The 18,048-nt window shown below is 48.1% G+C and overlaps 1 protein-coding gene across 1 annotated transcript in view; it reads left to right on the top strand.

Annotated features, from left to right (window-relative positions):
• Positions 1-17,760: 17,760 nt before the first annotated feature.
• The window catches only part of LOC135548878 (TIP41-like protein), a 34,482-nt gene continuing 34,194 nt past the window's right edge, over positions 17,761-18,048 (top strand). Inside the window, exon 1 of the mRNA XM_064978936.1 lies at positions 17,761-17,822. The gene's annotated coding sequence lies outside the window, so the exon portion shown is untranslated. The remainder of the gene's footprint in view (positions 17,823-18,048) is intronic.

Raw genomic sequence — 18,048 nt, 5'->3', positions numbered from 1 at the left:
GTGGGGAAAGGGTGAATGAGCTAGTTAGGGGAGATGTAGAACAGCTGAAGAATGAGAGACAGAAGGTAACCTAAAAAAGACCAGCAGAGAGAGACAGAGTGAAGAGAAAGGACAGGAACAGACATAACAAGACATAACAGTACCCCCACTCACCGAGCACCTCCTAGCGCACTCGAGGAGGAAACCTGGCGGCAACGGAGGAAATCATCGATCAGCGAACGGTCCAGCACGTCCCGAGAGGGAACCCAACTCCTCTCCTCAGGACCGTACCCCTCCCAATCCACTAGGTACTGATGACCATGGCCCCGAGGGCGCATGTCCAAAATCTTACGAACCCTGTAGATGGGTGCGCCCTCGACAAGGATGGGGGGGAGGGACGGCGGGGCGCGAAGAACGGGCTTAACACAGGAGACATGGAAGACCGGGTGAACGCGACGAAGATGGCGGGAGAATAAGTCGCACTGCGACAGGATTAATGACCTGAAAATACGGAACGGACCAATGAACCGCGGGGCCAACTTGCGAGAAGCTGTCTTAAGGGAAGGTTCTGAGTGGAGAGCCATACTCTCTGACCGCAACAATATCTAGGACTCTTGGTCCTACGCTTTATTAGCGGCCCTCACAGTCTGCGCCCTATTACGGCAAAGTGCCGACCTGACCCCCTTCCAGGTGCGCTCGCAACGCTGGACAAAAGCCTGAGCGGAGGGACGCAGGACTCGGCGAGCTGAGATGAGAACAGCGGAGGCTGGTACCCGAGGCTACTCTGAAAGGGGGATAGCCCGGTAGCAGACGAGGGAAGCGAGTTGTGGGCGTACTCTGCCCAGGGAGCTGTTCTGACCAAGACGAGGGTTACGGAAAGAAAGACTGCGTAAATGCGACCAACAGTCTGATTGGCCCGTTCGGCTTGACCGTTAGACTGGGGATGAAAGCCGGACGAGAGACTGACGGAAGCCCCAATCAACGGCAAAACTCCCTCCAAAATTGAGACGTGAACTGCGGGCCTCTGTCGGAAACGACGTCAGACGGAAGGCCATGAATTCGGAAAACATTCTCGATAATGATCTGAGCCGTCTCCTTAGCAGAAGGGCTTATCGAGAGGAATGAAATGAGCCGCCTTAGAGAATCTATCGACAACCGTAAGAATAACTGTCTTCCCGCTGATGAAGGCAGTCCGGTGATAAAATCTAAAGCGATGTGAGACCACGGTCGAGAGGGAATGGGAACGGTCTGAGACGGCCGGCAGGAGGAGAGTTCCCAGATTTAGTCTGCGCGCAGACCGAACAAGCGGCGACAAATCGCCGCGCGTCACGAATTCCCGAGTGGGCCACCAGAAACGCTGGCGAATGGAAGCGCGTACCCTGAACGCGGGGTGGCCGGCTAACTTGGCAGAGTGGGCCCACTGAAGAACAGCCGGACGGTAGGAACGGGAACGAACAGAAGGTTCCTAGGACAAGCTCGCGGCGACGGAGTGTGAGCGAGTGCTTGCTTTACCTGCCTCTCAATTCCCCAGACAGTCAACCCGACAACACGCCCCTCAGGGAGAATCCCATCGGGGTCGGTGGAGACCTCAGAAGAACTGAAGAGACGAGATAAAGCATCAGGCTTGGTGTTCTTTGAGCCCGGACGATAAGAAATAACAAACTCGAAACGAGCGAAAAACAGAGCCCAACGAGCCTGCCCGCGCATTAAGTCGTTTGGCTGAACGGATGTACTCAAGGTTCCTATGGTCAGTCCAAACGACAAAGGAACGGTCGCCCCCTCCAACCACTGTCGCCATTCGCCTAGGGCTAGGCGGATGGCGAGCAGTTCGCGATTACCAACATCATAGTTACGTTCTGACGGCGATAAGCGATGAGAGAAAAACGCGCAAGGATGGACCTTGCCGTCAGAGAGAAGAGCGCTGAGAAAGAATGGCTCCCACGCCCACCTCTGACGCGTCAACCTCAACAACAAACTGTCTAGAGATGTCAGGTGTAACAAGAATAGGTGCGGATGTAAAACGATTCTTAAGAAGATCAAAAGCTCCCTGGGCGGAAACGGACCACTTAAAGCACGTCTTAACAGAAGTAAGGGCTGTGAGAGGAGCTGCCACCTGACCGAAATTACGGATGAAACGACGATAGAAATTAGCGAAGCCCAGAAGCGCTGCAGCTCGACGCGTGACTTAGGAACGGGCCAATCAATGACAGCCTGGACCTTAGCGGGATCCATCTTAATGCCCTCAGCGGAAATAACGGAACCGAGAAAAGGGACAGAGGCGGCATGAAAGTGCACTTCTCAGCCTTCACATAAAGACAGTTCTCAAAAGGCGCTGGAGGACGCGTCGCACGTGCTGAACATGAATCGAGAGAGACGGTGAAAAAAATCAGGATATCGTCCATGTAAACGAAAACAAAAATGTTCAGCATGTCTCTCAGGACGTCGTTAACTAGTGCCTGAAAGACAGCTGGAGCGTTAACGAGGCCGAAAGGAAGAACCCGGTATTCAAAGTGCCCTAACGGAGTGTTAAACGCCGTCTTCCACTCGTCCCCCTCCCTGATGCGCACGAGATGGTAGGCGTTACGAAGGTCCAATTTGGTGAAAAACCTGGCTCCCTGCAGGATCTCGAAGGCTGAAGACATAAGAGGAAGCGGATAACGATTCTTAACTGTTATGTCATTCAGCCCTCGATAATCACGCATGGGCGCAGGGACCCGTCCTTCTTCTGAACAAAAAAAAACCCCGCTCCGGCGGGAGAGGAGGAGGAGACTATGGTACCGGCGTCGAGCGAAACCGACAAATAATCCTCGAGCCTTACGTTCGGGAGCCGATAGAGAGTATAATCTACCCCCGGGGGAGTAGTTCCCGGAAGGAGATCAATACTACAGTCATACGACCGGTGTGGAGGGAGAGAAGTGGCCTTGGAACGACTGAACACCGTGCGCAGATCGTGATACTCCTCCGGCACCCTGTCAAATCGCCAGGCTCCTCCTGTGAAGAAGAGACAGAGGAAACAGGAGGGATAGCAGACATTAAACAGGTTACATGACAAGAAACATTCCAGGATAGGATAGTATTACTAGACCAATTAATAGAAGGGTTATGGCGCACTAGCCAGGGATGACCCAAAACAACAGGTGTAAAAGGTGAACGAAAAATTAAAAAAGAAATGGTTTCGCTATGATTACCAGAGACAGTGAGGGTTAAAGGCAGCGTCTCACGCTGAATCTTGGGAGAGAACTACCATCTAAAGCGAACAAGGCCGTGGGCTCCCCTAACTGTCTGAGAGGAATGTCATGTTCCCGAGCCCAGGTCTCGTCCATAAAACAGCCCTCCGCCCCAGAGTCTATCAAGGCACTGCAGGAAGCAGATGAACCGGGCCAGCGGAGATGGACCGGAAAGGTGAGTGCGTGATCAGAAGGAGAGGCCTGAGTAGTTGCGCTCACCAGTAGCCCTCCTCTTACTGATGAGCTCTGGCTTTTACTGGACATGAGGTGACAAAATGACCAGCGGAGCCGCAGTAGAGACAGAGGCGATTGGTGATTCTCCGTTCCCTCTCCTTGGCCGAGATGCGGATACCCCCCAGCTGCATAGGCTCAGCATCCGAGCCGGCGGAGGAGGGTGGCAGTGATGCGGCAGGTGGCAGTGATGCGGCAGGTGGCAGTGATGTGGAGAGGGGAGCAACGGAGAACGCGAGCTCCTTTCCACGAGCTCGGCGACGAAGATCAAACCGTCGCTCTATGCGAATAGCGAGAGCTATTAAGGAGTCCAGACTGGAAGGAACCTCCCGGGAGAGGATCTCATCCTTAACCTCGGCGAGAAGACCCTCAGAAACGAGCGAGCAAAGCCGGCTCGTTCCAGTCACTAGAGGCAGCGAGTGCGAAACTCAATAGAATAATCCGTTATGGATCGATTCCCCTGACATAGGGAAGACAGGGCCCTGGAAGCCTCCTCGCCAAAAACAGAACGGTCAAAAACCCGTATCATCTCCTCCTTAAAGTCCTGATACTGGTTAATACACTCAGCCCTCGCCTCCCAGACTGCCGTGCCCCACTCACGCGCCCGTCCGGTAAGGAGAGAAATGACGTAGGCGATGCGGGCTGCGCTCCTGGAGTAAGTGTTGGGCTGGAGAGAGAACACCACATCACACTGAGTGAGGAATGAGCGGCACTCAGTGGGCTCCCCAGAGTAACACGGCGGGTTGTTGATCCTGGGCTCCGGAGACTCGGAAACCCTGGAAGTGGGCGGTGGATCGAGGCGGAGTTGGTGAACCTGTCTTGTGAGGTCGGAGACTTGGACGGCCAGGGTCTCAGCGGCATGTCGAGCAGCAGACAATTCCTCCTCGTGTCTGCCTAAGCATCGGCTCCCTGGATCTCGACGGCGGAGTGAAAAGGGTCCGGAGCCGCTGGGTCCATTCTTGGTCTGATTCTTCTGTTATGAACTTGAGTGAAGACCAAAAGCGGTTTTAACAGAAAACAGAGTTCTTTAATGAAAAACAGGAATGGCATAAATCCTCTTCCAACGTTGTCAGCGGAACAAAAGAACGTTAGTATAGTGCAGGATGCACCTGCCAGGCAGACTCCGACAGGACAGGACAAGGTGGAAGCAAACGAGACGACAGCTTGCTTCTGGCATCAAAAAACACAAACAAGAATCAGACACTGAAAGTAGCAGGAACAGAGAGAGAAATAGAGACCTAATCAGAGGGGGAAGAGAGAACAGGTGGGGAAAGGGTGAATGAGCTAGTTAGGAGAGATGTAGAACAGCTGAAGAATGAGAGACAGAAGGTAACCTAAAAAGACCAGCAGAGAGAGACAGAGTGAAGAGAAAGGACAGGAACAGACATAACAAGACATGACAGTAAGATATGTAAACATTGTTAAAGTGGCATTATTTAAAGTGGCATTGTTTAAAGTGTCTAGTGATCCATTTATTAAAGTGGCCAGTGATTTTGTCTCAATGCAGGCAGCAGCCTCTCTGAGTTAGTGATTGTTGTTTAGCAGTCTGATAGCCTTGAGATAGAAGCTGTTTTTCAGTCTCTCGGTCCCAGCTTTGATGCACCTTGACTGACCTCTCCTTCTGGATGGTAGCGGTATGAACAGGCAGTGGCTCGGGTGGTTGATGTCCTTGATGATCTTTATGGCCTTCCTGTAACATCGGGTGGTGTAGGTGTCCTGGAGGGCAGGTAGTTTGCCCTCTGTGATGCGTTGTGCAGACCACACCACCCTCTGGAGAGCCTTACGGTTGTGGGAGGAGCAGTTGCCGTACCAGGCTGTGATACAGCCCGACAGGATGATCTCAATTGTGCATCTGTAGAAGTCTGTCAGGATGTTGCACCTTCTTCACCACACTGTCTGTGTGGGGGGACCATTTCAGTTTGTCTGTGATGTGTAGTGGAGATGTTGTTTCCTACCTTTACCACCTGGGGTCGGCTCGTCAGAAAGTACAGGACCCAATTGCAGGTCCTCAGTGAGTTGTATGTCTCAGTGATGTGTGATGTGTATTTCAGACCCTCTCCACTGCAGCCCCATTGATGTGGATTGGGGCGTGCTCTCTCTGCTGTCTCCCGTAGTCCACGATCAGCTCCTTCATTTTGTGTACATTGAAGGAGAGGTTATTTTCCTGTCACCAATCTACCAAAACTCTCACCTCTTCCCTGTAGGTTGTCTTGTCGTTGTTGGTAATCAGGCCTACCACTGTTGTATCATTAGCAAACTTATTGATTAAGTTGGAGACATTGGTAGCCACACAGTCATGAGTAAATTGGGAGTACAGAAGGGGGCTGAGCACGCACCCCTGTGGGGCACATGTGTTGAGGATCGTTGGTGTTGTTGCCTACCTTAACCACCTGGGATTGTCCCATTAGGAAGTCTAGGACCCAGTTGCACAGGGAGGTGTTCAGAACCAGGGCCCTAAGCTTAGTGATGAGGTTGGAGGGCATAATATTGTTGAAAGCTGAGCTGTTGTCGATGAACAACATTCTTACATAGGTATTCCTCTTGCCAGGTGGGATGATCTGTTAGGGTGATAAAAATGCCCTTTTATTGCGTGGTTTATTTAAAGTAACAGTACAGTGAAAATCACACTTTTAAAAGTTAATATTCTGTTGGGATGGTGTAAATTAAACTAGGCTGTATTACACACTGCAATATATTACAACCCTAAGCCCCGGCCTGCTCTGATCTTGCTGATCAAAAGTTTTTGTGTGCTGCCTAACCAATCAGAAAATTATTTTTTATTAGGCCTAGTCCAAAAAATTCTATAACTTGCAGGCGAACTGTTCAGTTTGAGAAGGAGAGCAAGAAGATGAGAAGGAGGACCTGAGGTCAATTTTGATAGCTTGCGTCTACTAAAATAGATTTGAATAAAAACAATGTGTTTCTTGCCCTGAAACATATTGTTGGAAATTGGGCTAAAGCTGCTATAACCATAGATTTGTCGGCCAATTCACCCACCCTGTAACGGTTTTCTTGCGGTGAAGGAGAGGCGGACCAAAACGCAGCGTGGTTTCTATTCATGGTTCTTTAATGAAGAAAACTATACATGAACAGACTAACAAAAATGTGAAACGTGAAAACCTAAAACATTTTGTATGGTATGTATTAATATGTGGATGTATTTATGTAAGTTACAAATTACAATTCCTATTATATATTCTATTCGTATTATATGTTACGAATTTGCAAAATGTACTATATGTTAAGAATTTAATAAATGTGTTATATGTTACAAATGTGTAAAGGTGTGATATGTTACGAATTCTAGCTAGATGGCTAACGTTAGCTAGGCTAGGAGTTAGGGTTAGGGGTAAGGGTTAAGTTTATGAGTTACTTTAAAGGGTTAAGGTTGGGGGAAGGGTTTACAAACAGGGTTAAGGTTAGGTTTAGGGGAAGGGTCAGCTAACATGCTAAGTACTTTCTAAGTAGTTAAAAATAGTAAGTAGTTGAAAAGTTGCCAATTTGCTAAAACTGTCTGTGATAAGATGGGAACCCTCAGCCTTTGGGTTGCTAGACATTTGCGTTTAATGCCTACCCATCCACCCCCACCAACCACCCTACTTTTGATTTTGCGACCATCTGTCTTAGTAACCATACTGAATGTAATATATCATACTAAATGGAGTGTCTCGGATTTATGTTCAGAATAATACGAAATGCTCTGAGACCAGGCTGATGAGAGGGTATGCCATAGGCCTGCCTTGTATTAAAGAAAATGGCAAAAACCACAGGCCTACCCCTTGTTAGCTTAAGATTTAGAAAAGAATTGAACAGATCAGATTTATATAAAGTGATTTATAACAGCACTTTGGTCCGAGATGCTTTATGCTACAGATGTGATTCTGATGCATATGGGGATAACATTGTTTTGTTTCTTTCAAAGTCAGAGGCTTAGCTACAACCTTCAATAGCTGAGAAGACAACATTTTTACTTTGCTTGGGAAGTAATCTAATTACTTCACTATCAATTGATTAAGCTATTCACTTTCTGTCCAATATAAGATGTTTAAACCAAGGCAGCTTTTAGGGAAACACTTGTGACATTCTATCGTTGGGTTAAACTTGTCAAGAAAGAAATAGCTTATTCCAAACAGACTATGGGACAGTTGTGGGACGATAAAATCCCAAATTCATACAACCAGTAGGCCTAGGCTACAATGCTTATAATTTTTTCAAGCAATGAGTCCGATGGAACGCAACAGAACATTTAGCTTAAAATGTTGATAAACGATTATTTATTCACATTATAAGCACAGCAATGCGCACAAGGTGGTAGGCTACGTGTGAATGTATGTTCCATAATGCAATTAATGGCTCAGGCTTGTGAAATAATCATCCTGCATTTATTGCTGTTCTAATAAAGTGCCCTAGTACGTAGTAGTGCCATCTGTATTTCCAAAACATCCATACTATTTAGCCGGGCTCAGGCAGTCTACCCCAGTGCCCCAATGTGGGAAGAGCTCATTTGAATATCCAACTGTTTGTGAATCTCATTGACTAATGGAAGTTTAACTTACTCAAACGTGTTCTCAGAGCAGAAAGGATTATTATTGGTTGGGTCAGGCAAACAATGAAAATGGACAGGAGGAGGCGGTGATACCAAACAGAGCAGGCGGGGGAGTAGACTTGTCATGTGACGGGATTTGAAAACATTTGAGGGAGAAAAAAGTGAGGCAAGAAGTGGAAGAACAAAATTCTGCAGGAACTAGCAGCAACAAAGCAAAACAAGGTAAGTTGAATATAGATAGCAAGGTATTCGTTTACCATATTAATGCCCTTTTTTCTGCTAGTCTAAATAATTAATGAAATACTAAATGTGATGCAAGCTAAAGTCAGTTAGCAAAAATGTGTTTTTCTAGCTAATGTTACAGTTTAGCCTTATTTACCAACCCAACTAGCAAGTAAACAATTTAAGCCTGATGGAGGTGAATTAACCTACAGCATCCAAGGTGATAATGGATGAGGTCATTTTGGCTTGTGTTTGCTGTTCTCCAAATAGCATTATAAAGTTTTGGAATTGCCTAGAAATGTTGTAAATGAGTTTCACTTCAACAAAATCCTGGGGAGGGGGAACCCCCCACTCTACCCCTCCTTATGGATCTCAGTAAAACTCAAACCCTGATTATGGCCCCGGTTGGAAGGAAACCTGGATATTGACTGTAACAGTGGTTGTTTAATATATATAGTTGAATGCACTGACTTTAAGTCACTCTGGATAAGATTGTCTGTTAAATGACCAAATTGTAAATGTAAAAATGCTTTTCCATCATCACCATATTAAGAGAAGTCTATTTTCCAATACTGATCTAATTTCTATTCTGGCATGATTATGTTCTGTGAATACTGCATGTCAATGACTTTTCTCTCATGATTTGATTTATATCACACACTTTTCCTGATTATGTTGCAGGTTTCCCAGTGAGTGGGATATTGATTGCGGTCGTTATTGTAGTGGTGTTGATTGTAGTGGTCCTTATTAGGATCATCAAGTGTACTAATTTCAGTGAGTATTCAGCTTTTCTGTCTCTCATGCAGGAAATAGTGAAAACATGATTTATGAAGTATCAAACACTAGACGTGTAGCCGGAGAAGATGGCTGATGTTTTACGTGCTCCTAACCAACTGTGTTTTTTGTTTCATTATTTATAACTTATTTTTTAAATTATTTTGTACATAATGTTGCTGCTACCGTCTCTTATGACCGAAAATAACTTCTGGACATCAGAAAAGCGATAACTCAGCACATACTGGCAGAAGCTTTTTTTCCTTTAATGAGTCTGACGTGTAGGACATACTGCTTTCCCGGGAACAAGCCCAAATCCCCATCATTTGCTGGAAGAGAAGACGGAGAAAAAGAGGACGAAATTCGGGCTGCCTTCTGAGAATTTGTAGGCAATCGAATAAACCCCACTGCCTTCGGTTCTACTAGCTAACATGCCATCATTGGAAAATAAAATCGATAAGCTGTAGACCACGCTATCTGCGCAAAGAGTTTTCATCTCTATTTTTCATAGCTGTCTACATACCACTACAGACCGATAATGGAACTAAGACCACACTCAGTGAGCTGTATTCGCCATAAGCAAACAGGAAAACGCTCACCCAGAGGCATCGCTCCTAGTAGCCGGGGACTTTAATGCAGGGAAACTTAAATCCGTTTTACCAAATTTCTATCAGCATGTTAAATGTGTAACCAGAGGGAAAAAACTCTAGACCACCTTTACTCCACACACAGAGACACGTACAAAGCCCTCCCTCGCCCTCCATTTGGCAAATCTGACCATAATTTTATCCTCCTGATTCCTGCTTACAAGCAAAAACTAAAGCAGGAAGCACTAGTGACACGGTCAATAAAAAAGTGGTCAGATGAAGCAGATGCTAAGCTACAGGATTGCTTTGCTAGCAAAGACTGGAATATGTTCCGGGATTCTTCCGATGGCGTTGAGGAGTACACCACATCAGTCACTGCCTTCATCAATAAGTGCATTGAAGATGTCCTCCCCACAGTGACCGTATGTATATACCCCAAACAAAAGCCATGGATTACAGGCAACATCCGCACTGATCTAAAGGCTAGAATTGCCGCTTTCAAGGAGCGGGGCTCTAACCCGGAAGCTTATAAGAAATCCCGCTATGCCCTTGTTATGAACTTGAGTGAAGACCCAAAAGCGGTTTTAACAGAAAACAGAGTTCTTTAATGAAAAAACAGGAATGGCATAAATCCTCTTCCAACGTTGTCAGCGGAACAAAAAGAACGTTAGTATAGTGCAGGTGGCACCTGCCAGGCAGACTCCGACAGGACAGGACAAGGTGGAAGCAAACGAGACGACAGCTTGCTTCTGGCATCAAAAAACACAAACAAGAATCAGACACTGAAAGTAGCAGGAACAGAGAAAGAAATAGAGACCTAATCAGAGGGGAAGAGAGAACAGGTGTGAAAGAGTGAATGAGCTAGTTAGAGGAGATGTAGAACAGCTGAAGAATGAGAGACAGAGAAGGTAACCTAAAAAGACCAGCAGAGAGAGAGTGAAGAGAAAGGACAGGAACAGACATAACAAGACATGACAGTACCCCCACTCACCGAGCGCCTCCTGGCGCACTCGAGGAGGAAACCTGGCGGCAACGGAGGAAATCATCGATCAGCGAACGGTCCAGCACGTCCCGAGAGGGAACCCAACTCCTCTCCTCAGGACCGTACCCCTCCCAATCCACTAGGTACTGATGACCACGGCCCCGAGGGCGCATGTCCAAAATCTACGAACCCTGTAGATGGGTGCGCCCTCGACAAGGATGGGGGGGGGGAGGGACGAGCGGGGGCGCGAAGAACGGGCTTAACACAGGAGACATGGAAGACCGGGTGAACGCGACGAAGATAGCGCGGGAGAAGAAGTCGCACTGCGACAGGATTAATGACCTGGGAAATACGGAACGGACCAATGAACCGCGGGGCCAACTTGCGAGAAGCTGTCTTAAGGGGAAGGTTCTGAGTGGAGAGCCACACTCTCTGACCGCAACAATATCTAGGACTCTTGGTCCTACGCTTATTAGCGGCCCTCACAGTCTGCGCCCTATTACGGCAAAGTGCCGACCTGACCCCTTCCAGGTGCGCTCGCAACGCTGGACAAAAGCCTGAGCGGAGGGGACGCAGGACTCGGCGAGCTGAGATGAGAACAGCGGAGGCTGGTACCCGAGGCTACACTGAAAAGGGGATAGACCGGTAGCAGACGAGGGAAGCGAGTTGTGGGCGTACTCTGCCCAGGGGAGCTGTTCTGACCAAGACGCAGGGTTACGAAAAGAAAGACTGCGTAAAATGCGACCAACAGTCTGATTGGCCCGTTCGGCTTGACCGTTAGACTGGGGATGAAAGCCGGACGAGAGACTGACGGAAGCCCCAATCAAACGGCAAAACTTCCTCCAAAATTGAGACGTGAACTGCGGGCCTCTGTCGGAAACGACGTCAGACGGAAGGCCATGAATTCGGAAAACATTCTCGATAATGATCTGAGCCGTCTCCTTAGCAGAAGGGAGCTTATCGAGAGGAATGAAATGAGCCGCCTTAGAGAATCTATCGACAACCGTAAGAATAACTGTCTTCCCCGCTGATGAAGGCAGTCCGGTGATAAAATCTAAAGCGATGTGAGACCACGGTCGAGAGGGAATGGGAAGCGGTCTGAGACGGCCGGCAGGAGGAGAGTTCCCAGATTTAGTCTGCGCGCAGACCGAACAAGCGGCGACAAATCGACGCGCGTCACGTTCCCGAGTGGGCCACCAGAAACGCTGGCGAATGGAAGCGAGCGTACCCCGAACGCCGGGGTGGCCGGCTAACTTGGCAGAGTGGGCCCACTGAAGAACGGCCGGACGAGTAGGAACGGGAACGAACAGAAGGTTCCTAGGACAAGCTCGCGGCGACGGAGTGTGAGCGAGTGCTTGCTTTACCTGCCTCTCAATTCCCCAGACAGTCAACCCGACAACACGCCCGTCAGGGAGAATCCCCTCGGGGTCGGTGGAGACCTCAGAAGAACTGAAGAGACGAGATAAAGCATCAGGCTTGGTGTTTTTTGAGCCCGGACGATAAGAAATAACAAACTCGAAACGAGCGAAAAACAGAGCCCAACGAGCCTGACGCGCATTAAGTCGTTTGGCTGAACGGATGTACTCAAGGTTCCTATGGTCAGTCCAAACGACAAAAGGAACGGTCGCCCCCTCCAACCACTGTCGCCATTCGCCTAGGGCTAAGCGGATGGCGAGCAGTTCGCGATTACCAACATCATAGTTACGTTCTGACGGCGATAAGCGATGAGAGAAAACGCGCAAGGATGGACCTTGCCGTCAGAGAGAGAGCGCTGAGAAAGAATGGCTCCCACGCCCACCTCTGACGCGTCAACCTCAACAACAAACTGGCTAGAGATGTCAGGTGTAACAAGAATAGGAGCGGATGTAAAACGATTCTTAAGAAGATCAAAAGCTCCCTGGGCGGAAACGGACCACTTAAAGCACGTCTTAACAGAAGTAAGGGCTGTGAGGGAGCTGCCACCTGACCGAAATTACGGATGAAACGACGATAGAAATTAGCGAAGCCCAGAAAGCGCTGCAGCTCGACGCGTGACTTAGGAACGGGCCAATCAATGACAGCCTGGACCTTAGCGGGATCCATCTTAATGCCCTCAGCGGAAATAACGGAACCGAGAAAAGGGACAGAGGCGGCATGAAAAATGCACTTCTCAGCCTTCACATAAAGACAGTTCTCCAAAAGGCGCTGGAGGACGCGTCGCACGTGCTGAACATGAATCGAGAGAGACGGAGAAAAAATCAGGATATCATCCATGTAAACGAAAACAAAAATGTTCAGCATGTCTCTCAGGACGTCGTTAACTAGTGCCTGAAAGACAGCTGGAGCGTTAACGAGGCCGAAAGGAAGAACCCGGTATTCAAAGTGCCCTAACGGAGTGTTAAACGCCGTCTTCCACTCGTCCCCCTCCCTGATGCGCACGAGATGGTAGGCGTTACGAAGGTCCAATTTGGTGAAAAACCTGGCTCCCTGCAGGATCTCGAAGGCTGAAGACATAAGAGGAAGCGGATAACGATTCTTAACTGTTATGTCATTCAGCCCTCGATAATCACGCATGGGCGCAGGGACCCGTCCTTCTTCTGAACAAAAAAACCCCCGCTCCGGCGGGAGAGGAGGAGGAGACAATGGTACCGGCGTTGAGCGAAACCGACAAATAATCCTCGAGAGCCTTACGTTCGAGAGCCGACAGAGAGTATAATCTACCCCGGGGGGGAGTAGTTCCCGGAGGGAGATCAATACTACAGTCATACGACCGGTGTGGAGGGAGAGAAGTGGCCTTGGAACGACTGAACACCGTGCGCAGATCGTGATACTCCTCCGGCACCCCTGTCAAATCGCCAGGCTCCTCCTGTGAAGTAGAGACAGAGGAAACAGGAGGGATAGCAGACATTAAACAGGTTACATGACAAGAAACATTCCAGGATAGGATAGTATTACTAGACCAATTAATAGAAGGGTTATGACCCACTAGCCAGGGATGACCCAAAACAACAGGTGTAAAAGGTGAACGAAAAATTAAAAAAGAAATGGTTTCGCTATGATTACCAGAGACAGTGAGGGTTAAAGGCAGCGTCTCACGCTGAATCTTGGGGAGAGAACTACCATCTAAAGCGAACAAGGCCGTGGGCTCCCCTAACTGTCTGAGAGGAATGTCATGTTCCCGAGCCCAGGTCTCGTCCATAAAACAGCCCTCCGCCCCAGAGTCTATCAAGGCACTGCAGGAAGCAGATGAACCGGGCCAGCGGAGATGGACCGGAAAAGTAGTGCGTGATCCAGAAGGAGAGGCCTGAGTAGTTGCGCTCACCAGTAGCCCTCCTCTTACTGATGAGCTCTGGCTTTTACTGGACATGAGGTGACAAAATGACCAGCGGAGCCGCAGTAGAGACAGAGGCAATTGGTGATTCTCCGTTCCTTCTCCTTGGCCGAGATGCGGATACCCCCAGCTGCATAGGCTCAGCATCCGAGCCGGCGGAGGAGGGTGGCAGTGATGCGGCAGGTGGCAGTGATGTGGAGAGGGGAGCAGCGGAGAACGCGAGCTCCTTTCCTCGAGCTCGGCGACGAAGATCAAACCGTCGCTCTATGCGAATAGCGAGAGCTATTAAGGAGTCCAGACTGGAAGGAACCTCCCGGGAGAGGATCTCGTCCTTAACCTGGACGAGGAGACCCTCCAGAAAACGAGCGAGCAAAGCCGGCTCGTTCCAGTCACTTGAGGCAGCGAGAGTGCGAAACTCAATAGAATAATCCGTTATGGATCGATTCCCCTGACATAGGGAAGACAGGGCCCTGGAAGCCTCCTCCCCAAAAACAGAACGGTCAAAAACCCGTATCATCTCCTCCTTAAAGTCTTGATACTGGTTAATACACTCAGCCCTTGCCTCCCAGACTGCCGTGCCCCACTCACGCGCCCGTCCGGTAAGGAGAGAAATGACGTAGGCGATGCGGGCTGCGCTCCTGGAGTAAGTGTTGGGCTGGAGAGAACACCACATCACACTGAGTGAGGAATGAGCGGCACTCAGTGGGCTCCCAGAGTAACACGGCGGGTTGTTGATCCTGGGCTCCGGAGACTCGGAAACCCTGGAAGTGGGCGGTGGATCGAGGTGGAGTTGGTGAACCTGTCTTGTGAGGTCGGAGACTTGGACGGCCAGGGTCTCAACGGCATGTCGAGCAGCAGACAATTCCTCCTCGTGTCTGCCTAGCATCGCTCCCTGGATCTCGACGGCGGAGTGAAAAGGGTCCGGAGCCGCTGGGTCCATTCTTGGTCTGATTCTTCTGTTATGAACTTGAGTGAAGACCCAAAAGCGGTTTTAACAGAAAACAGAGTTCTTTAATGAAAAAACAGGAATGGCATAAATCCTCTTCCAACGTTGTCAGCGGAACAAAAAGAACGTTAGTATAGTGCAGGTGGCACCTGCCAGGCAGACTCCAACAGGACAGGACAAGGTGGAAGCAAACGAGACGACAGCTTGCTTCTGGCATCAAAAAACACAAACAAGAATCAGACACTGAAAGTAGCAGGAACAGAGAAAGAAATAGAGACCTAATCAGAGGGGGAAGAGAGAACAGGTGTGAAAGAGTGAATGAGCTAGTTAGAGGAGATGTAGAACAGCTGAAGAATGAGAGACAGAGAAGGTAACCTAAAAAGACCAGCAGAGAGAGAGAGTGAAGAGAAAGGACAGGAACAGACATAACAAGACATGACAGCCCTCCGACGAACCATCAAACAGGCAAGCGTCAATACAGGACTAAGATCGAATCGTACTACACCAGCTCCGATGCTCGTCGGATGTGACAGGGCTTGCAAACTATTACAGACTACAAAGGGAAGCACAGCCGAGAGCTGCCCAGTGACAGTAGGCTACCAGACGAGCTAAATGCCTTCTATGCTCGCTTCGAGGTAAATAACACTGAACATTCATGAGAGCACCAGGTTTTCCGAACGACTGTGTGATCACGCTCTCCACAGCCGATGTGAGTAAGACCTTTAAACAGGTCAACATTCACAAGGCCGCAGGGCCAGACGGATTACCAGGACATGTGCTGCGAGCATGCACTGACCAACTGGCAAGTGTCTTCACTGACATTTTCAACCTCTCCCAATCCGAGTCTATAATGGCAACATGTTTTAAGCTGACCACCATAGTCCCTGTGCCCAACAACACTAAGGTAACCTGCCTAAATGACTACCGACCCGTAGAACTCGTGTTTGTAGACATGAAGTGCTTTGAATGGCTGGTCATAGCTCACATCAACACATTATCCCAGAAACCCCAGACCCACTCCAATTAGCATACTGCCCCAACAGATCCACAGATTGCACTCCACACTGCCTTTTCCCACCTGGACAAAATAAACACCTATGTGAGACTGCTATTCATTTGACTACAGCGCAACACCATAGTGCACTCAAATTTTATTAATAAGCTCAGGACCCTGGAACTAAACACATCCCTCTACAACTAGATCCTGGACTTCCTGACTGGCTGCCCCCAGGTGGTCAGGGTAGGTAACAACATATCTGCCACGCTGATCCTGAACACATGGGCCCCTCAGGGGTGCATGCGCAGTCCCCTCCTGTACTCCCTGTTCACTCATGACTGCACGGCCAGGTATAACTCCAACACCATCATTAAGTTTGCCGATGACACAACAGTGGTAGGCCATGTCACCGACAATGACGAGACAGCCTATAGGGAGGAGGTCAGAGACCTGGCTGTGTGGTGCCAGGACAACAACCTCTCCCTCAATGTGATCAAGACAAAGGAGATGGTTGTGTACTTCAGGAAAACGAGGACCGAGCATGCCCCCATTCTCATCGACAGGGCTGCAGTGGAGCAGGTTGAGAGCTTCAAGTTCCTTGGTATCCACATCACCATCAAACAAACATGGTCCAGGCATACCAAGATAATTGTTAAGAGGGCATGACAAAACCCATTCCCCCTCAGGAGACTCAAAAGGTTTGGCATGGGTCCTCAGATCATCTAGTCAAATTGCTACCCAGATGATTTGCATTGCCCCCCCCTCCACCACCTATTTTACACCGCTGCTACTCTCTGTTATTATCTATGCATAGTTTCTTTAATAACTCTACCTACATGTACATATTAACTCAATTACCTCGACTAACTGGTGCCCCCACACATTCACTCTGTACCGGTACCCCTGTATATAGTCTGGTTATTGTTATTTTACAGCTGCTCTTTAAATACTCTTATTTTTAAACTGCATTGCTGGTTAGGGTTAAGTAAGCATGTGACTAATACACTGATTTGATTAGAATGCATTAGAAAACAGTACAATTTTAATAAAACCTTCACTGTTATCGCACATTTCCAACTACAGTACGAGTCATAAACATATAACGTAGGTTATGGGTCAGGCTTTTTGTAGGGGACTTATTTGTGATTTTTTGTCCCAAACAAATGCATTTTGTTCAGTTTATGAATGTCACATGTACTGTTTTCTAGTTCTTTATCTTTCTCCTCTTGGGAACGTCCCAAGAAACTGGCCTCAGTGTATCCCCTGGGACTGAGCAGCCCCATGTCTACTCAAAACTGGGAGACCATAATTCAATCCCTCTCTCCACTGCCATACATACATAGACAAGGGGCTCCAGAATGGCGCAGCTGTCTAAAGTCACTGCATCTCAGTACTTGAGGTGTCACGACAGACACCCTCATTCGAATCCAGGCTGAATCACAACCGGCTGTTATTGGGAGGCCCATAGGGCAGTGCACAATTGGCCCAGCATCGTCCGGGTTTTGCCCGTGTAGGCTGTCATTGTATACAAGAATTTGTTCTTAACTGACTTGCCTAGTTAAATAAATAAATTAATTAAAGCGAGCAAGCTGTACTGTACCAATCAGGGCCATAGACAGTACCATCCACTGTACCAAATCCTAGGGTGCGATCAATTACTTAGGACATTCTCACAACTACCATTTTGGAACACTTGACTGTAATGCCTCTGATTATGTCATTGATACCAGTCATCTTCTCTCTCTTATGTCTGGGTGACAGCGCAGAATATCACCACAACATATAAAAAGTAAAACTGCCATACACTTCAAATAAAAAATAAATACATATGAAAACATTTCTAAGATAATATTTTCTTAAGCATTTTATTTTGTTCAATTCATTTTTGGGACTTGTCTTACAAAGCAGCATGTATATGGCTAAATGATGCGGAACCATATAATACAAGAATGAAAAGTACGTCGGAAGCATTTCTGTGAAGCTCTCCTTCATGGACGTTATCTGACGATCAAAATACTGGAGTGAGTTGTGTAATGTAATATCTGATTTTAATTTCAATTATCTGTCTTTTCAGTAGGTTATTCATTTGGGATGGCTATCAATTAGTACTGAAGTTAAGATAACAAGCTTAGATGGTGATGGTGAGCAAGCCAGCTTGTCACAAAACAAGCCGGAGGCGCAGCTAGTGTTAGCCAGCCAGATAAATACGTTTGTGGGATGCTTGATCAAGTTATTGCATGGTTGTTT

The sequence above is a fragment of the Oncorhynchus masou genome, chromosome 11 (assembly GCF_036934945.1).
Source record: "Oncorhynchus masou masou isolate Uvic2021 chromosome 11, UVic_Omas_1.1, whole genome shotgun sequence".
In the NCBI taxonomy this organism is placed as follows: domain Eukaryota; kingdom Metazoa; phylum Chordata; class Actinopteri; order Salmoniformes; family Salmonidae; genus Oncorhynchus; species Oncorhynchus masou.
The sequence above is the reverse complement of the archived record's forward strand: the minus strand, read 5'-3'. Positions and strand labels throughout refer to the sequence as shown.